Here is a 21804-nt window from a genome sequence, read left to right on the forward strand (position 1 = left end):
ATGATTCTTAAGACAACAAAACATTTTTTTTAAGAAAGATGAAAGCAACCAAAGAAAAGTATGTTTTCAGGATTTTTTCTTCTCGAGATTGCTGAAAATGTCTTGGGGATCATCCTTTACAAAGATCCAGATCACCCCATGCTCCTCACGGATGAGAATACCAGGTAATACTCTGTTTTTTTTTCGTACTTCCCTCCACAAGTTTGCTCGATGAACCAGACTTTTAACGAGTTACCCCAAAATTGGTTATTCCTATCTTTTTTATTTATTTATTTTAATGAAGATGTTACATTATGTTGTGTGGACTCATAAAGAATACTGCAGATAACATTCCAGTGTCCTGCCTTATCTCATGAAGTTTCACTGCATTCTTTAAGTGGATAGAAAACCACATCTTTCAAGATGGCTGTTCAGATGAGCATATGCATGAAGCAAAGATTAAATTCCTCGTACCTCATAGATTCCTCGTGTAAAAACTACAATGGGATGGTTGTTGTCTGCAATTTAAATGCAGACTGGAGCAATAGCGTGCTCAGAGATGCAGCAAAGCTGTTGTCAGTGCATCAGAACAACAGTTTTCATCTGATTTTACTCCACAGGAGAACAAATCCTGGATTTATAAGATCATAGATGAGTTTGCTACCAACTTAGCTATTCTGCTCAGCCCATTTGTGTACAACAGCCGATCTTCTATGGAGATCGCCCAGCCAAGTTCAAACCTGGCTTGACTCAGCCTAACTTTGAAGATCTTCTGTAGTCGGATGCATTCAAGCTTGACAAGTTCTCGGTAATGTGTTCTAAACTTGGAGTTTGGCCAAAGGACTGGATGTACAGCTTGGAGGCTATCAAGTTACCTCTGGGCAATTCTTCCACTCCAACTTCACCGTGCATAAATTTTGAAAATGTTGAGGCATCCTCTGTTATCTCGATACTGTCACTGCAAAGAAGATATAGGTAGCACTGGGGAGAGACAATACACGGGTCGCAGAAAATCGTCGCGAAGTTTGAAATGATAAAATATCCCATATTTTTCTATCAGGAGATCTTTGCAATTTCTGAATTATCTCCGAAGGAAAAAACTGCGAGTACAACTTACATTCACAATATGTACACAATATGTTGTTTCTTGTCTCATTTCAATCACAAAATTTACTCCAACCAATTCCAAAATTCTGAGCAGAGACTGAAAGGAAGTGCATCTTTTTTTGGAGGCTGGAAGTGAAGTGGGAGCTCAATTTGAAAAGCGTCAAATTTCCTTCTGTCCAGTTTATTTAAACGACGCTGGAGCTAATTATGTTGGGTTTAACACGGCCACCCTTCTCCTCCTCTTCTTCCCTTTATAAGGGGTGAGGTCCGATGGCACAAAGATTCTGCTCAGCTTTGATGACTATACTCCTCCACCTCTCTCTGTCCTCAGCCAAATCTCTCCACTCTCCAACCACCCATACCTTACGGATATCCCTCCTCACACAATCCTCCCATATCAACCATGGTTTACCTTTTTTCCTCCTACTTTGCTCCCTCAATCTATCCGCTCTCTTTGCCATTCTTTCTTCCCCCATCCACACCAAGTGTCCAGCCATCTCAGCTGACATTTCACCAATCTCCCTGTCAAGCTCATCTGCCACCAACCTTCACCCTCAGTTCATCCATCCTCCTTCTATCCACCCTCTTCACTCCTGCAATCCTCCTGATGCAGTTATTTTTGCCACCTGATAGGAATCAATTACATACTCAGGTAATTGAACAAAAAATAATTGATCATGCTTAGATCGCAATTATTTGAATATCTGTGATTGTAAGAATTGGACCTTGTTCGTTGAAGTTTCTGTGGTTTTTGTAACATTTACAGGCATATTTGTACTGCTCATTAGTATTTAAAATTACCAAACAGAATGGCTGAGACTTTAATGTGCAATACATTTCTGCAACCATTTACATAGTATCGTGAAAAGAATCCTAACGAGGTATGTTCAAAAAAGCTGCACCAGATGCACGAAAATGGATGATGATGCAACATGGTGAAACAAAGGGGCCATATGTTTATTAGTTAACACAAAAATGTCAGAATCGTTGACACGACACTCTGCTTGTGTAATAAATAATATGTCTAATATATAAAGCTCTTTCGGACCACTGAATCACTGACTGATATTAAAGATCGGTACCTTCCGACTGACGAAGAAAGCTGACATTTTGTGTGCCCATGGATATTGAAGCTGGCACACCGGGAAAAATCACAGAATCATCGGACAACATTCATAAATGAAAATATAAATAAATGGGGAGAAAAATGAAAATAAATAAATGAAAAATCAATTGCAGGTCAGCGACCCGAGACAACGGGGAAGCACAGTAATTTTGCATGCCAATGCACATCGAAGCCAATACACCAGGAAAAAATCACAGAACCATTGGAAAGCATCTGTAAATGAAAATGTAAATGAATGAAAATATAGAAATGAAAAATCAAATGCAGGTGAGTGACCCGAGACAATGGGGAAGCACGGTTCATATGCTTACACAGTGTAAGCACACCATGCTCGTAGATAATAAAGTTAGCTCATAAATGATATCCAAAACATCCTTGGCTAAGAAGTTACAGTAGACATGTTTTCTGAGCCAGTGCCTGAGCGCTCTCAGGTTGAAGCTTTATTGGATCTTACAACATGGGGATGCTTTAAAGTGGTAGGTCTCTTTGGAACATTTGGATCCCGATGAGCAGTGTCAACACACGTTATGACTCTGTATCTTGGCATCATTTTTTTTGCCATCTTTCTGAGTGCCAATCTCTTCGGCCAAGCTATAATGCTGCCGGCCATTCCCCTATCACCATGAAGCCGGCCCGCTCCCTGTGAGACATAATTAAGCTGATTTATCTCCAATCAACTTCTCCATTCTCTCATGTAAGGATGATGTTGCAGTGGCTTCCCTTTCAGAAATTTTTGTGCATAGTAGAGGGTTCTTCGAGCTCCACATGTGGAGAAGCTAGGTATCCTTTTATATTTGTTACATCTATGATTCTGACTTTCCATGGGAGGGTTTTGTGAGCTGTGACTTCCCAATATTTTCCCATCTTCAACAAACCCGCTTGCCTGTTCAATTCCCCACACCTGAACATTGTTATTTTCAGAACAAAGATTTAGATTCATGGAAAAGCTTGATTACAGAGGGGTGATGCTGATCAGGAATATTGGAAGAGCTGAATGGCAGAGAGGAGATGATGACACAGCAATGGAGCAGAGAAGTTGGAATGAAAGGTGGGATGGAGAATTGGGAAGGAACAAACAGAGACATCATAAGTATGGATATACAAGTCATGACAATGTAACCAACTGGGCTGAATAGTTAAGGAACTTGTAAGCAGACAGGAAAAGTCAATGGACAGGGTAAATGTGGAACGTGTCGGTGTACAGGAGAGGAGATTAAGTGACAATAGAAACAATTGGGAATAGGAATTAAGAATAACATGGGATGGTGATGGCACACCATTTTAAAGGGGTGGAAAGAAAAATTTGATGGGACCAGACTCAGGGAGGTGATTCCACAGTCAAGAAAAGAGATGGACATAATCGTAGAGGTGAGCAGATAGAAGAGTGGAGGTGAGCAGTTCACCTGGATTTCAGGAGGGTAACAAGGTTTGGGTTGCCAGCTGAGATAGTGCAGCCAGATTCAGCTTGTGAAGAACAAATAGATCAGAGGGCAGGTGAGGCAAGATTAGAAATGGGGTGATATAAAACTGCTAGGCTACCAATATGTTTGCAGTTAGCGAAGAGCAGACCTTGTGCCTCAGCCTCCTGTTAAGTAACATGTACAGTATAAAGTGTGCTCAGAGATGCAGTGGGACCAGATGGACATGCCTCATGCCAAGGATTTCATGACTTCCGTGATTTTTAAAGTGAGATCTGGCCGCATCAGCACAGAGTGGATATCCATACCCCATGGCACTACAGACCACACTGTTTGAAATTGATCGTGGCCAAGAAATTACATGTGTGGAGAATTACAAGGCACCTCCATGGCCCAGAGGCAAGCTTGGATATGTGATCAGCCCAGGAATGGTCATGGCAGATTCTTAGTCCAATTGGTTCCAAAGGTTGAACTTCTGCCAAAAGGTGATTGGAGAGGTAAATTGTATGGTTCACCATATAGACTTTATGCAAAAACGATGAATGTGTAGGACCTTGAAGTATTGAATGAGATATTCCAGTTGATTGACCAGTATACCATTTTCTCCATATCAGCAGACAAGGGTATGGGTGTCGTCTTCCTGTCATTGGTGTGAAAGACTTTCTGGCAAGAGAAAGGTCATCTGTAAAGTGAAAAATGGGTTTGCAGAGAGGTCATTTATGTGAAGCAGGAACAAGATAAGTCTCAAGATCTTTCCTTGAAAGACATCATTGAAGAAGTAAACTGGAAGGTTATCCATACAGTGGACCTATTTGTGGAATCCAGGTTGGAAAACTGATGTGACGAGGTGGGACTTGTTTCTTCGTCAGGGGCGGATCCAGGGGGAAAGTGGGCGCACCTGGTGCACACCCCCCCCCAACCCCCCAACCCCTTTCCGTCAAAAGCGATCGTTTTTTCTTATGCATTAAGGAGTACATAACCGAAGATGTGGTCTCGGAATGTGGGATCACCTGATATTCCTCAGACCACAGTTGATGCTAACCGCAGTGTTCAACATGGAACTGATTTATACCTTCCAGTTTGTTCCCATGGCGGATAAGCTTGATGATTAATGAAATACCGAAATAATTTGTGATGCTTATTTTATCCTTTTCTCCTAACCATTCATGAATCAAGAAGTGGTATTCCAACTATCAGATAATCCAGTCTCCATCATTCGTTTTTTAAATTTAGCACTCGGTCTGTGTTTTCAAGACTCAAGAACATGCTTTTATGACCGTGGGGAATTCTCCAGGGTATACATTAGGCATCACGTGTGTTGGAAAAGAAATCTTTGTTTTGAGTAATTCACGTCGTCGAGATGATGAAGGCAAATGTTCTACTGATGGCAAAACCGTAATTCCGATCGAAGGTCACTTCCATGTCAAACATTGTTCAATACGTCAGAGACATTGATTTGTCTTGTTCATGATGTCATTTGTTTCATTATATGCAATATCTACTTTTCATTGAATTGGATTTTTATGATGGTGGTGGTCGTATGGCAGCTTAGCTGCCAGGGTAGCTATCATTTCTTGAAGCGTGACTGTGTCGCTGATGCAGTGCCCCTCTACCAGTACACACACTGGAACTGGTACTCATTTCGCCGACCTCGAAAGGATGACAGGCTGAGTCAACCCCCTGGTGTATTAATTCAGCGGCCGACAGGGCTTGAACTCAGGACCCTAGGATCCCAAGCCGCCACCCGAACCACTTAGCCAACACCAGGCTCTGATTTTTATGATGAGACAATAAGTAAAATAAATGTTGAGTTTTGAGATAAAGTTTTTTCATTGGAGTACTTCTTTTTAAATGTATTTGAGTGTTTGTTGTCTATATTTGCAATTTAGTTTTTAGAATTAATGACAAAAAGAAACACCCACAAAAAATATTCCCTCCGCTCTGCTCAGCAGAATTATATTTTTTAGTGCAATATAAATTTTTGCACCCCCCCAAACCTAAAATCATGGATCCACGCATGCTCGTAGAGATTTTCCAAGGTCATATTTAAACTTGAAGATAATTTTGTTTCACCAGCGATTTTTTTTTTTCCCCTTTCTCTTCTACTTATCTTTTCTCCTGACCCTTTCTTTTTGTTCTGCTTGCTGCTTATAATTACAGTCATGCAAATGGATACAAAGTGAGTCTTTCCTTTCTTTAATGTGACCAGGTATACTACAATACCTGAAAGAGCAACTCTGTTGCAGAAACTGCCACAGGTATCATATTAACAGCACGATGAATAATATCAGCCTGATAACAGGTGAAATGCACTGTTGATCATTACATTACTAAGCCTAAGCTGGAGGAAGAGCTTTCCTTGTTCAAATCCCAGCTACAACAGCCTGCTGCCAAATGGTAAGGGTTATTGGTGGTACCTTGTGACCATGAACCAGAAGTAGTTGAAATTACAAGTTCTAGGCTTGTTAAATCGGTGTTAAAAAAAACGAAATCCAAGATGATGTCGAGAAAACCTCTCTTCGTCCAAGATAATTTTGTCCCGAAAGAACTGGCCAGGTGGCAGGAGCCAATAGCTTACCCACCCCGCCAAAACCCCGTGGGACTTCTCAAAACACTTTCCGAGGTCGTTAATTCATCAGCAATGTCAGCACGTCTGGTATTGTGTGGGATATTGTGCCAAAAAGACTGCAGTTTAAAACCTTGTTTGGTCATGAATTGCCTCTTCTTTCTTGGCAACACATGCTGCCCACAGAAAGCAATGTTTATTATGTTTCCTATTTTAATTTCAATTAGCATTATGTTGCCACCAAAATGTTAGTTAGCTGGAACTAATTGAAATAACAATACTTTGTTCATTTAACTGGGTGCGTTACAGTCTCGTTTTGTGTTCGAGTGCCTTGTTGGAGTTGATTATGAACCGCTTCTTTAAGCAGTTATTAATTTTCCCATCAATTTTCCAGGGAAAGCTGTATGATATTGGGTAATATACTGAGCTGAACTGTTAAAGATAAAGGGACAGATACTTCTCAGGAATGAAAGAGTTTACTGTCTTTTGTAGGTGTATTAAATGTGGCTGTCCCATCTATACAAATAATTATCAGTGTGTGTCCGTCCATCTGTCAGTCTGTCTCTTCCATAACTCCAAAACCATGAAACCTTGCAGCCCCAAACTTTGTATGCATACTAAGGGACTCTAAGGTAGTGCATGAATGAAATTTGGGTGTTTGGGTTAATGTAAACACATTTTGAAGATAATTAACGGCCATATTTAATTATCCTTTATCAAAGCGTTATCCTTGGTCACCTGCATGATGAATTGGTCCTTGGTCACTGTCCCTCACTGGGGTCTTGATTCACCATTTTGTTTGGCCTGCTCAACAATGCCTGGACTTGCAACAGGCTGCAACGGTTTCTTAATGAGAAAGTTTTTTTTTTCACTTTCCTCACTCATATCATCGGATGCCTGATCATCATACCTATGGATCACAGGATACATTGCAATGCTTATAAACGCCCAGAGATGCCAGCATTCGTGGCTTTATTTATCTTCTACACATGCCATAACTTCTGGAATCTCTCAATCTGAGCCAAATTTCGAACTTTAAGCTTCTTAATTGACATCAGCAGCAGTTCCGACTGCTAAAAACGTATTAATTTGTCCAATTCGGAAATTGTTTGACATTCTTGGCATCTATGAGTGCATCGTGTTTCTATGACCAATCAGCGATCACGAAATGCTTGCCAAGCGAGCCGTTCCTTATCAACCATTTCATTGGATTGCTTGGTTGAGTGCTTAAGCCACTTGGTGAGCGTTATAAAAGTTGCTTGGTTGTTTGTTTCCAAGCCATGGCCATACATGGCAAAAGTATTCACACGGTCACTGAATATATTGATCGACTTGAACAAAGTTCAGGCCCTATTCGCCTGCGTTTGACCACGTTTTTGTGCAGTCCCTCTGGCAGTGGTTCGCTCGCTGAAAATGAGCAAATTTATTTAGACATTTCCCCTTTTTGTCTGATCCTCTTTCATTACACGACCCGTCACTTCGACAGAGATAGATGCATATAAAAAGAATTAAACGTTTCATTTTAAAAAGTTTCTTCAACCATTTTGTTGGAGTGCTTGCTTGGAGCACTCTTCAAGCTTCAATCTTTTCAAGCTTCCATGGCAATACTGCAGCGTGATTCTCCATGCAGACGTCTCTGGTGTTAGGAAGGCAAATATATTGGATGATAACAATGAGTTATCATCTCCCACCCTTCTCCCACCCTCACCCCTTCTCCCACCCTTCTCCCTCTCTCACCACTCTTCCTCCCCCCACCCCTCTCCTTCTCCCACCCCTCTCCCTCTCTCTCTCCAACCCCTCCCCCTTTCTCTTCCCTCTCTCCCACTCCTCCCCCTCTGTTAAGGACTGATGATTTCATTTTAAATTGAAAATAGCTTCCCCAGAGTGTAGCATGTATGTATCAGACTTTAAGTGAGCCGACCGGAGGGGTGCAAAGGTCATTGCATGTGTGAGCATGCTTGCATGCAGACAGGCCTTTGCAAAGTATATAGCATGGGTTTAAAGTACTCCAGCTTGGTTTGAAATGGGGGTGAGGTGTTTTTAGTAATGTTTTAGGCCAAACCTACCCCCCCCCCATCACACCCGTGTTGGAAGGAAGCTGTGCAGTGAAACTGCTGCACCGCTTAAAAAAATCCCCATGGGGGTGACTGACAGTTATTTTCCCAATTGGCGAAACAATAAATCCCAAACTAAAGAATAATGCAAAAAAACTTTAAAAAAAACACAAGAAAAACTAAACAGCAACAAACTATAAATGAAGGAAACACGTTGGGTTACAAAGTTTCTTCTTTTTCATTTTGACGGAAGTAAGGACCTATGCATATATACGTATACATAAGAAGCATATTGAAGCGGTTTGCACCAATTAAAAAATCCATATCTTCGTGAACGACTCTTACACCGTTCATTCATTGAATCGATCATTTTTCCCTTGTCGATGCTGAGTTTTGATAACTTTGACCGAGCTTCTACCGAGTTGGACCAGGGAGCGCATGTGAGTCCACATCCAACATATGTAAATCTGTGCATTAAATGTTCACTGTGGATCTATATAGAAAGATGGCATAGCCAATAATTTTAATATGCACGAAGTTTGTGTTTTTTTTTTTTGTGTGTTTCACCAAACATTGTTATGTATTTGTTTAGAACTGTGGATTGTCTTTTTACGAGGCTTCGTGAGTGTCTGTGTTACGTGTCAGGCATATGACCTACGTCACATTTATTTGAGGCTAACAAACTGGCATGTCAGGTACATGATTTGTTGGGCACGAAAAGCCAGTGGCCATTTTGAAAATCAATAAATAATAACAAATAAAAAAACCAATGTCACCCGCAGGGTGACCCGTATCTTGCCAAAAGGTGACCACGTGTGACTTCTTTAAGGTCACACTGAGGTGAACAGAGCTGCTCTCCACCAATAGCAACTCCTTGAGGAATATCTGCCTACTAGTATAACAACATAGCAAACCTGTTATGCATTTTGTGATACAAGCACCAAATTTGGCACAAATGTACATTAATATGTTGCGAACATTTTCAGATATTGGGCCACTTGAAATTCTCTCTTTATGTCCGCCATATTGGATTTCAAAATGGCCGCCACTTGAAATCTACATTTGCTATTATCTCTGGACGTGATGCAGCTATTGACTTGATTCTGGTATCTAAATGTATGTTTTTGGGGGCAAGGAATCCAATGGTACCATTTTCAACTTAATATTATCTATCACAGTCTGTTATATAATTTTATTTGGAAATTATCTCGGCAAATATTGGATTCAACACAATACTTTGAAAAGAATGTCTTAGTTCTGTAAATGTCTGAGGTATAATACTGACATGCTAAATGGTCTAGTATTTGAGGCGAGGTGTACTGGTATCTGAGGCTAGGTATATACCGTTACTGAAGATACGTGTACATGAACAGTGTCATGTTAACAAGCTCAGCATTGCCACAAGTTCATGTATGTTGTTGACTCATCGTCATGTGCAGTCCCCTTCACACACACAGAGGGCTGTGCACTGAAGGACAGCCTTTTTGCACTTGCAGCGCCTCACACACCCTTTCTTGCACTTGCAAGAAACCAGCTCAATGCAACTGTGAGCTGCCTCAGTTAGCCTGGTCCAGTAAGGTGTGTACTGTCCTTCTCCAGTCCTTGACCAACCCCAGTTGGTTGGTGGAGGGAGCTCTGGTGCTGGCAGCAGTATCTGACCCCACACATGATCACCTTGATACACTGCCCTCTTGGCATGTTCCTCCAGAGCTGCCTTCGTTGGAGGGATGAGCTGCACATTGTTCTTCCTTGCAAATAGTTTCCTCCTGGCCTTGTCAATGTCTGTGCATTTGCTGGTTCGATCATACAACAGGATCACGAACCTCTCGATGATGCGCATTGCATGGTCTGGTATGTCACAAGGTGCAGAGGACAGCAGCAGCAGCGCCTCAGTGAGTTCTGGCAGTACCGTCCAGACTGCCCACGCAGTCTTCTTGCCATGTCTATGAAAACTAGACACAGTGTCGCATCCAGTTAGAGCGTGGAACATTGGCAGTGCACCAGCCTTCTCTCGTCCCAATCCAGCTGCTATTTCGTGTGCTGCTAGGTATCGGAAACTCTGGCCTGTTCCGAATGCCAGCCACAGTTTGTCTTCTGGTTGCAACTCCTGTGCCAGGGACACTGCCAGCACCACAACATCGGTGTCTACAGTCCGGATGAGTATTGCATGGTGTCCATGCTGCACTGCGTGAGATGCATGCAGCAACATCCGACAGTCAGCTTCTTCATGGTTACATGGGGCGAGTGAGGTCAGATCTGGCAGTAGTGGCTTGCTGAGCACTGCCTCTCCATCAGTAATGACGAGTTGCTTGTCCTCCTGGTCAAACCATTCCATGAGAGCTGCTGAGAGGAACCTGAACAGCTTGGTCTTGTTGCTGTCCACTCGTAGGAAGTTCTGCCAGTTTCCTGGTATGGCTGCGGCAGCCACCACACGTCTCCGCACACCTTGTCCCCGCTTTGCACGTGTACTACCTTTCAGTGAATCAGCAAGGTAAGTATCCCAGACCAGATGCAGGCGTGACACTGTTTGCAGCTTCCTGGACATATATGGGATGAAGATCTGTTGTCCATACTCTTCAAAGGTCTTTGATGCAGCCAGCTTCAGCATCTGGATGATGGCTGCTCCATCAAGCACAATGCAGGTCATGACAGGAGTCTCTGTCTTTGCGTTGGAGACTTCTTCCAAGCATGTGAGGAGATCACTCTTGGTACCAGTGCAGAGGCTTCCACCATCAGACAATGCAGGAGGACATGCCTGATTCTCGTGATAAAAGAACTCCTCAAGGTTTCCATCCCTCGTCTGGCAGCCAATGTACAGGCGTGCGAAGAGTTCACGGTCATTCTTGATGGAGGCGAGCTGTTGCTGACCTATGCTCTGGCTTCTTGGAGTGGAAGTGCTGAACACCTTCAGCTTGTTACGAGGAATGGGTGCGTCCACTGCCTTTGTTCTGTCCAACAGACACTCTCTGGTGAAAGCCTCGAACTGCTCTTGGCCAATCCTCTTGGCATTTATCACGGTCTCCACAGCAGCAGGATCTGCGATCTCCTTTGTGTCCAGTTTGACTACATCCTGACTCTCCTCCTCAAATGGGTTGCCCATCTCCTCTATGACACCGACGAGAGAGCGAACATCTTTCACAAATGAGGCCTGTACACTTGGCGTCTGATCATGATGACGTGTGTCTGCTGTTTGCCATCTCCAGTGTTGGTTCCCATCCTGGAATTCTTCAATCACCCTGGCAACTTCTGGTTCCACAACCATCCAGCGACTTAGGGCACTAGGGTTGTCAGTGAGCCCAACTGCTCCACCATCTCCTTTGATGCAGGCATTATTCTGCTCATGTGCCTGGTCAATCGGGATTGAAGAGAACACCCTCTGTGTTTTCTGAACGGTGAAGTGGCTTTCCCTGAATTTCCTGGCTACATCTGGGTGTTTGATGGTGAGTTCGGCCATGTCCTTCAGGTGCACTGGTATCCACCTCGCATAGTGGGTGTGATCCAGTGCATGGAACCAGGGGACCAGCTCTGTCAGAGCATCGAGGTACATCATTAACGATCCCTGCCTGAGAGAATGCACATACACTAGAACCAACAGTTCTAGTTCCAGCACGGTTGCCCAGTAGTGAAACTGGGGGATGTCTTCTCCTCTCTGGCAACACCAGTCTTCAAACTCCGGAAGGTCCTCTGCATCCCTGGTTTCTCCCAGACAGTAGTGGTTGTAGGCACGGTGTTGCAGGATGTACAGTGCTGCTGCAGTCACTTGATGTGAATTTATATTTAAGACTGCCAGTATATATGAGCTTGTCTGAGTTGTTACTCGTGATTTAGTATAGTTTATTTATTTATTTATATTTACAGAACTAAGACATTCTTTTCAGTGTTGTGTTGAATCCAATATTTGTCGGGATAATTTCCAAATAAAATTATATAACAGACTGTGATAGATAATATTAAGTTGAAAATGGTACCATTGGATTCCTTGCCCCCAAAAACATGCATTTAGATACCAGAATCAAGTCAATAGCTGCATTACGTCCAGAGATAATAGCAAATGTAGATTTCAAGTGGCGGCCATTTTGAAATCCAATATGGCGGACATAAAGAGAGAATTTCAAGTGGCCCAATATCTGAAAAATGTTCGCAACATATTAATGTACATTTGTGCCAAATTTGGTGCTTGTATCACAAAATGCACAATTCTTTTGAATATTTGGGCTAAGCCGCCCCACTATACGAGAGATTCCGATGAGAATCGTTCTACAGAGTAACCATGAAAAATATGCGTTTGCCTCATAACGTCACCAAATGACGTCATCATGTCTCAAGCTTGACATATCTAGAAAGCACTCATCGAGGTGTTCAATTTGAGGTATTACACGATATGGTATCTAAGATTTCAAAATTTGACATTGGGGTCAAAATATTTCGACCTTAGGCGCTAACCATGAAGGTAAAGGCCAATCACCACCAAAAACTAATCAGCTGAGCGCCAGACCATATACTACATTGCCATAAAGTTTGGAGATGATTCGATTAAAATTACTCAAAAAATAAGGGTTTCGGCGACCTCCATGATTTACCGCAAAGTGACCTTGACCTTTGACCTTGACCTTGATGTGTGCTGAAGGGTATTGTAATAATACAATGATATGTGTAGCCACAGGAGTTTCCGATGAGAATTGTGCTCTACAGAGTGATATAAAGGTGAAAAATCCAATGATTACAGACAAACAAACAAAAAAAACTTACCAAGTAACAGATCTTGCAAAAACTTCGTTTTGGCAAGATAAAAAATCCACATGATCAACTGGTATTTTTAAAATTTATTTGACCTTATATAGAACTTGGCCATTAAGAAGAAATTGTTGCTGTTTGGGCATGTTTTATTGCCCTGTCCTTCCCCACACCTCACACTGCCTTCCCTTCCCATCACACTGCCTCCCATACCTCTACCCTCACACTTACCTTCTCCCAAAACCCTCACCTGTCCACCCCCATGGACATCTCCAGGCGGTCTCCTCCTGCAGCATTAACATGCTGTTTTAACGAACTCCATTTTGTTCAATCCTGTACTATCTACCCCCCCCCTTCTCCACAACTTCCACAACCAACGCAATTTGAGAACCGCTTCCCCCTTTCCCCCTCAATTCCCCCTGCCAAACGCAAATCCACAACTTGCTCCCCTCATGCTTATCTCCTCCCCCCCCCCTTTCCCCCTTCATATCGCCCCCATCCTCCTCATTCCCACATCGTCTCCTGGATGACATGGTGACATTTGATGAGGCATCACTATCCCCACCTCCCTTCCGAGCTCTCCCCTCCTTCACCCTTCCTAGCTCCCACACCCCTTTTCATGACCCATCCTCACTCCACCACACTCCCTCGTCCCTCCCTCCTCTCCCCTCCTTTCTCCTCTGTCCCTCCCCTGTCCCTCTCTCCCTTCCCTCTCTCCCTGTCCCTCTCTCCCTGTTCCTCTCTCCCTGTCCCCGTCTCCCTCTCTCCCTGTCCCTCTCACCCTCCACCCTCTCACTGCGCACCCTCCACCCTCTCACTCTCCACCCTCTCACCCTCCACCCTCTCACTCTCCACCCTCTCACCCTCCATCCTCTCTCCCCCTTAATATTCCCATCAGTGAAGTGACGGGTTGTATTTGCTTGTCTGCAATAAAGCAGACTTTGAATATCTCAACTGGTGTTACGTCTGCCATTGAAGGTGGATGGAGGTTATGTTTTCACCCCAATGTTTGTCTGTTTGTCTGTGGACAGCATATCTCAAAATGTTGTGGTCAGATATGGACGAAATTTGATGGACAGGTTGGATTTGCAACAAGGATGAATTGATTAGATTTTGGTTCAGGTCCGGATCCAGATCCAGCCTATCAATGGGATACATTGAACCCAGGCAGTGTATAGGCAACAAGGTGGTGTGCCTCAAGGCTGGTGGCTGGTCGCGAGCACATGTGCTCTGCCCGTCCGTAACCTGCGCCGTGCGCTCTGCGAACAGAACACACTGTGCAGGCCACGTAGAGTTTCACACACACGCCCGCGTGGAGAACCCGTCCGGTCCAAATCCGTAATCCAGCCTAACCTTTTTCTGTCCGCGGGATCGGCAACATCCACCGCTGGCGTTTGCGGACCGGGTTTCACTCCCGCAAGCACGCATGTGGCGGCCTCGTGCGCACCACAGCACGGACCCCGCGCGCGCTGCCGTGCAAACCCGGCACGGTCCCCAAAACAGCTACGGCCGCTACTCGGCCTTTGTCTCTCTGTCGCCGTCGTCGTCTCCATTCCACCCACGCACACCTGTGTGTTACGACGCACACACATCTTACCTTTACACTCACACTGGGAGACACGGCTGCATGTTCACTCATGCCCACCGTCATCTCCCTTACATACCGCTCTCTCACACACACGGTCTCCCTTGCACTCGGCCGTTCACTCACGCATGCCATTTCCCTTGCACACGTGGCTCCACTCACACACGGCCTTCTACTCGCACAGGGGGTTTCACTCAGACTCGGGGCCTCTGTCACACGCGGTGCTTCTTCCTCACACGGCGTGCTGGGAGGCCCGCACCTCGGCTCACTCGTAACCACCCCACTCACACAATGGGGCGCACTCACACCTTTCACCACACACACCGGGATAATCGCACTGGGGATTAGTGCCACCCCAAGGGTTTCCGGGGCCTCTATACCCCCAAGCTGGACGTGCACCTGTCAAAAGCACTCGCCCCTTCAACTCCGCGAAGCACGACCGGACCCACCTGGTCGTGATCCGCCTCAAGGGAGCATAGCGTCTCCCTCCGTTCCCAAAGGAGGCTATCCAGCTGCTTGCACCGGGTCCCCACACGTTCTGCCAGCTCGCCCCCATTATCCTCCACTACCTCCGTGTGTGTGTGTGTGTGTGTGTGTGTGTGTGTGTGTGTGTGTGTGTGTGTGTGTGTGTGTGTGTGTGTGCTCTGTTCCTTTAACCCCGTCTTTATCGTGCAGTCTCCTCTATTTTTTCTATCTCCCGCGTCTCTATACATTTTATTTCTGTTGTCTCTTCGTGTCTATTAGTTTCTTCCTGGATCCTTGTCTCTGTTTCCTCCTTCGTTTCATTTAATTCATTCTCGACTCAGTCTATCTCCCGTGTCTCTGGCAATACTTCTACTTCCTTCTTTGTCTCTGTTGCTTCCCCCTTCTCCATTTTTATTTGTGTCTCCTTTTATTAGGGTTGGTCCCAATTGTTCCTTCATCCAACTAGTGGCGTCGATCAAGTCCTGCACCACATTGCTCCTTGTGATGATATCACACGTCCCACCTTATTGCGTTGTTCTACTTCCTGGCTCCTTTTGAGTCGTTCCTCCCCTCGGAACTTTTTAAGTTGTTCGTTCTCTTTCCGGAGTTTTTCAATCTCCTTGGACGCCAATTCTGCTTCCTCCTCGAGTTGGTTAACTTCAACCTTGTTTTCTTTGTGTTTTCTATCCCACCATATCTCATGTTCTTCATTCTCCACTCTCATAGTTTCCCTCATTTTGTTGATCTCCCTTTTCTGTTTCATTCGTTCTTCTGTCACTATCTCCTCATACTCCAAACTTGTTTTTTTCCTTTTGTTGTTCAGTTTCAAATTCATACTTTTTGCTTTTTATTCCACTGTCTCTCTTGTTCCTCATTCTGCAATCTCATTATTTCCTTCAATTGGCTGATTTCCTTCTCCTGTCTCATTCCTTGTTCTTTGTGTTGTCTCTTCCACTGTCTTTCTTGTTCCTCATTCTTTTGTCTGGCCTTCGCTTCCAGCTGTTCGATCTGTACAGTGTGGTTCCTTAACGTTTTATTCTCTGCTGTCGTTCTTTCTTCTCTCACCATCCTCAACTCGTTTTGCAATTCCGTCTCTTTGTTTTGGTATTTCTGTAACTCAGAAGCTTTCTCTTTTAATTCTTTTCTCATCTCCGCACACTCCAACCTTGCTTTGGCTTCTAACTGTTTGATTTGCATAGTGTGGTTCCTTAACATTTCATTCTCCGTTCTCTTTCTTTCCTCTTTTAACTTTTTTAGTTCGTTTTGTAATCCTCTTTCTTTGGTTTCGTGTTTCAGTATCTCAGAAGTTTTTTCCAAAAGTTCCTCTTCCAATTTGCATGCTTCTTCACTCATTTTATCCCTTCTCTTCCTCAATTCGTCTATTATCTTTCTCATCTTCTCACCTCTTGCGTATTCTCTCTCTCTTGATTCCTTTAGGTCTTCCTGATATTTCTTTCCTATTTCTATCTCCCTTTCCAGGGTTTCTCTTTTAATCTGGCCTGTCCCTTACCTCTCGCTTCAGTCGCACCAATTCCCCATCTTGTTTGCGTTTTTCCTTTTCGAGCTTTGTTTTCTTTTCTCCTTCCTCCCTCATTTCTCCCTGCAGTTCTTCGAACTGTTCTGACTTTTCCAGCAATTCCTCCGTCCTTTCCTCCAGCTGTCCCTCTCCTCTTTTTATCTTCCATTTTAGGCTTTCTCTTTCCTGATTGCCTGTTCTTATCTCTTCCTTCAATTGTTTTATTTCCAAACCGTGTTCACATTTTTTCTCTTCCAACTGTATTTCCCTCACTCTCGCCTCTAGTTCTTTGAACCGCCTTGCCCCCTCCAATATTTTTTCCATTGGTTGCTTTACTTCCAAATCGTGCTCCTTTTGTTTCTTTTCGAGCTCGGTTTTCCATTCTTCCTCCAATTGTTTCCGAAGCCCGCCGATGTCCGCCTGCCTCGCCTGCCATGCCCACGTGGTTTGAAACGGTTGTTGGGAGCGCTCGCCTCGTGTCGTGCCGTTCGTTGTGCCAATAATAGCGGCCCGCTCCGTTCTGCGCTGAGGTGCGATCGCGCCGCCATCTTGCGACTCCGAGTTAGTTTGCCTGCAAAGTTCGTGCTCAGAATAGGGTGAGCTCCCCCACGGATTAAAATTACAAGGGGTACCATCCCGGGCCATGGATTCTACATTACTACACATGTACATTTCTACCCCCGGCACCCGCTCGCCTTGAAACTCCATCTTATTTCTCGTAAGGGATTAATTTTTTTTTAACTCGCTCGAATTTGGGGAACACGGAGGGTCGCTTCACTCACCCCTGATCCGGTTCCGTGAATTTAGTTGGAGACCGAGGTGGATTTGAATCCCACACTCCTGTACACCAATGTTACGAATTTCGCCCGCCCGGTGTGCGATCGGCCACGTAACTCAAATTGTGACGTGTCGCCCACCGGAATGGACAATTCAGTCGTGACCCTCCTGGAACTACCACCAGGAGCCAGTCACGGGTGGGGGTTTAACCTCACCACAACCCAGTCCGCATTCTACCCGCGCGAAAGAGGGTGAATTGACGAATGTCGATATACCTAAGTGCCCGCGCGGGTCGCGTACCGAGGAGTTGTACCACGCCGCAGGTCGACTTCGGACATGAACCGCTTAAGTGGCTCGTTCCGTGCTGCAGGGATAACTGAGCTGAGTTATCGTCGACCTCGACGGTTCAGATTTACTTATGGGGTGTTTCAACCCACTACCAATCCCTTACGTGATGCAAGATGGAACTTTCAACCGAAGGAAAGGACGCACCTAAACGGGAAACAGTTCAACAAGAAAGCACTTTATTTCACACACGTAAGCAGGCAAATAGGAACAAAGGAAAGCACTACGACCGAATAAAAGGCTATTATTTACAGCACAGTCACTTATACAGGTTTTACTTGTCGGACTGGCGCCACAAACACACATACAAAAGCCCGATTTGAAAAGAAAAGAAGTGACTTCCCTCATGGACCGTCGAGTCCTCCTCTCCTACTACCGGCAGCACGGTCGCGCCTGGTTCTGGCCTCCCACGCGGCCGACGAAGCCTCTCCGGCACCCCTCATCTGGACGCGCAGGTCCACCACAGGCCGCACTGCGGAGCCTCCTCTCCGCGTCTCCACTAACAGGCCGTGCCGGGCCACGAGCGCGGGAACGAGAGAAGAGGAAGGGAGCGCTTTGGAGAGCGAAACCCAAGGAGAGAGACCGAGCCTTTTTGGAGAGAGAGCTGGTGCCTTTTTCTGAGAGAGCTACAGCCAACATGAGCCACGATCAGATAGGGGGAGCCTCGCGTCCGTTTGCCTTTTGTAAGGCGGGGCTCCGCCCTTCGCCGCGTGGGGCTCCGCCCCATTCGCGGCTCCACCTTCCTTCGAAGCGTTTCCAGAAGGCTCTCGAAGGGGGGCGTGCCCCCACTCCGACCGCCTCACGCCGGGCGTCCACCAATGGGGAGGGAGCTGCCCTGCCCCCATTCCCGTGCCAGCCTTGGCACCGCAGAGGGGTGCGCAAACCCGCGCACGAGCAGGTTTCTTTTTTGCCGTTGTCGTTGGTTGGTTTGAGGTTGTTGGATCCAAAATAACGATAGAGAAAGAAAAATGGCTAACTCAAAGCGTCGCAGCCCGGATGAATCACACATACTCCCCTGAAGGCTCGGTCACACCTTGACGTTTTAGCCAACGTATGCCGATTTTTGAATTTTTTTTCTAAAACGTTGGCACACGTTGAATACGTTATGGGTAAGTTTTGATATCATTGAGAGCACGCTGGAAAACACTGCCATACGTCATTGTACGTTGGCTTTAAACGTTGTACTTTTTGGTTGTCCTCAAATTTTTTCATGCTTGAAATTTCACGACGTATGCCGGCGTATGACTCACACGTTCCGCTACGCTGGCCACAAGTTGTATGCACGGTCTGCGATCGTTGACAGACGTCAACACATGCTACTTGTAAGTTAATCATAAGTTGAGACACGCCGAGGTAATGTTTAGCGTACCTGAAACTTATTTCTAACCTATGATTAACGTGTTGTTGGCACGTTACGCGATCGTTGCCACACATCGACAGACGTTACTTTTAAGTTACTCATAGGCTGAAAGACGTCGGTATAATGGATCGTCCTTGCGTCAGCGTCCACGGCCACGGCCAGGACACTTATTTGCAGCATTCTTCAAACTTTTCTTCGGCATGACGAGGATGTTCACACTTCGATGTCGAGCTTGGCTATGATTCCAATTGTCCATCGGCAGCGTCTATTTAAAATAGTCGAGTTTGAGCGTTTTAACACGTTCAGAAGAAACGCTTCAAATTTCCAAACCTCAGCGTCAAAAAACAAAGGCGAGTGACAGCAATTTAAATCGTTCATTGTAAACAATGAAAATAGCTGAGTGGTACCGTTTAAAAGTCGTTGAGTGTAAAAAAAAAAATCCAATTGTTGAGCGCAAGCGTCTACTTTCAATAGTGGAGATGCAGCCATTTAAATCGTTGAGTTTATCATTTAAATCGTTAAATCGTTAAACGCAAGGACGATCCATCATAACCCACACCCTCCCCCTCACACTCACCTACTACTGCCAACATGAACAAACTACTACTAATACTAATACTAATACTGATACTGATACTGATACTGATACTGATACTGTTACTGCTGACATGGACATCGACTCAAAAAGGACTCGAAAACACTGTTGGGTTCCCCTTTTATGAGCAGCATTTTTATATACCAATTCCCAAAACCGCTGGGAACACGTCTTTATATGGCAGTTGTAAGCTAGAAACACGTTAATTTTTTTTTTTTTTGTCGACCGGAAGACGTCATTGGAATACATCTACATACGTCTATGTGTGTTGGGACTACGTAAAGAATTGGTTCAAAGCACGTCAAACATAAGTTAGAAATAAGTTTCGCGTAAAAAAGACATTACCGCGACGTGTTTCGACTTATGAGTAGCTTATAAGTAGCGTTTGTGGACGTGTGTAAGCGTCCACATATCGTGTGTACAACCTATCCCCATCGCATGCGGAACGTGTGTCATACGCCGAGTACGTCGTAAAATTTTGAACATGTTTAAAATTTCTTGACTTACTCTACTTATTACGACGTATGATAGCGTACTTTAGCGTTCTACTCACGTATACCAAACTTACTCATAGCGTATTTGACGTGCCCCAACGTTTTAGACACATTTTTCTTAGGTCGGCATACGTTGGCAAGATCGCCAAGGTGTGACCGCGATGTTGACACTTCCATTTCTATGGCAGTTATGATTCGAATCGTTATGCGTCAGCCTTTTAATAGGCTACGTCACGACATCGTCGGCGATGCGTGCAACGCGCTATGCCTAAGTTAGACTATCGTTGGGCATCGGTTGTGTAGGCCGACAACAGGTTCAGCATTCGTTGGTATAAGTTATCTATAACACAACGAAACGTTCTGTGTCCGTTACCAATGCGTTATACATAAGACCAAGTCGCTATGAATACGTCCGAATCTTTAAAAAAAACATCAAAAGTTCAACGTAAGCCAGCGTTTTAGATACATTTTAAAACGTTGCCATCGCTGGCTAAAACGTCAAGGTGTGACCGGGCCTTTAAACAACGGGTGTGGACTAACTACACATGAACTTAGCGTCATAACTGATCTCAGGACCCTTTATGGTGTATTGCGAATTTCCACAGCCGTAACAATATATTTTATTTTTTTACCATGTCCTTCTATCTTTATGGCTATTTATAAGCAAAACGATCATGAAATGTATCCTTCCAGTGGTCGAGCTTGAAGTGAAATCTGACAATAGGTTTATAATAATTCAGACCCTTGAAAACAAATCCCAGTTAGAGCTGTAAAGTAACTGAGTTCAGAAATCAAGATTGGATGGCCCATTGGGAAGTGAACTAACTGTAGATGGTCTTCCAACTTGAGGTGTAAGATTCAAGTTTGATATTTTGAGTGCTCTCTTCATATACAGCACTTTGTTATGCGGTAGAAAATCGCTGAGTCTATGTTTCGTGTATTAATCACAGCCTTTCAAATCAATCAGTGCTCATTCTCAGTAAACGAGTCCCATCACGTAAGGTGACACCTCATTTATATTCCAGCAGCTTCTGTTGTAAGCTGATTACGCAGCATACAGCGCCGGCAGTTTTTGTGTGCCGCTGTTGGACAAATGTCGGACAACCATGTGAACTTTGCCTTTCACATTTTGGTTCATGCTTCTCTTCTTTGTATCCAACAGCAAAACCTACTGGTGGCCTCAATTAACATCCACTGTCAGTTTTGTTCTTTAAACATGATGAGAGAGACTTGCCCAGCCTGTATAGTCGTTTGAGTGCTTGCCATCAATTTGGTTAGCATTCCAGGAAAAGCACCAGTTTGATAGTCACATCTTTGTTCTTCTCGTCTTGATAAGATATTTGTTTACAATTTCAAGCTCCCCTCTGAGCCTCAGTCAATGTACGAAATGGGCAGGAACAACTATTCTATTTTTCATTTTCATACACATTAACTGCCATGGTAGTCTCATTAATAAGCCTAATCATGAGACTTATGATCAGTCATATATTTAAATCCATGGTGCCCCATATAATATGACATCAATGTTAACACAACAATCCATGGTTTTTTTAGGACTGCCTGTCTGCACTTTAGCAAACTAGAACGGGCACTTGGTAGAGTGCATACCTCCAAAACGCTGAACATTTTACATTTTGTATGACACTGATAGACCGGTTCTGGATTCGGACCTGAACTAAAATC

The 21804-nt window shown here is 44.5% G+C and overlaps 1 long non-coding RNA gene across 3 annotated transcripts in view; it reads left to right on the forward strand.

Moving 5' to 3' along the window:
* Positions 1–21804, forward strand: part of LOC147028631 (uncharacterized) — a 176631-nt gene that overhangs the window by 1254 nt on the left and 153573 nt on the right. For all 3 annotated transcript variants that reach the window (XR_015057639.1, XR_015057640.1, XR_015057638.1), the window contains exon 2: positions 71–164. This is a non-coding gene — a long non-coding RNA (uncharacterized LOC147028631). The remainder of the gene's footprint in view (positions 1–70; positions 165–21804) is intronic.

This window comes from Eptatretus burgeri, chromosome 4, assembly GCF_056783735.1.
Source record: "Eptatretus burgeri isolate ZD-2024b chromosome 4, Ebu_testis_v1, whole genome shotgun sequence".
Classification (NCBI taxonomy): Eukaryota; Metazoa; Chordata; class Myxini; order Myxiniformes; family Myxinidae; genus Eptatretus; species Eptatretus burgeri.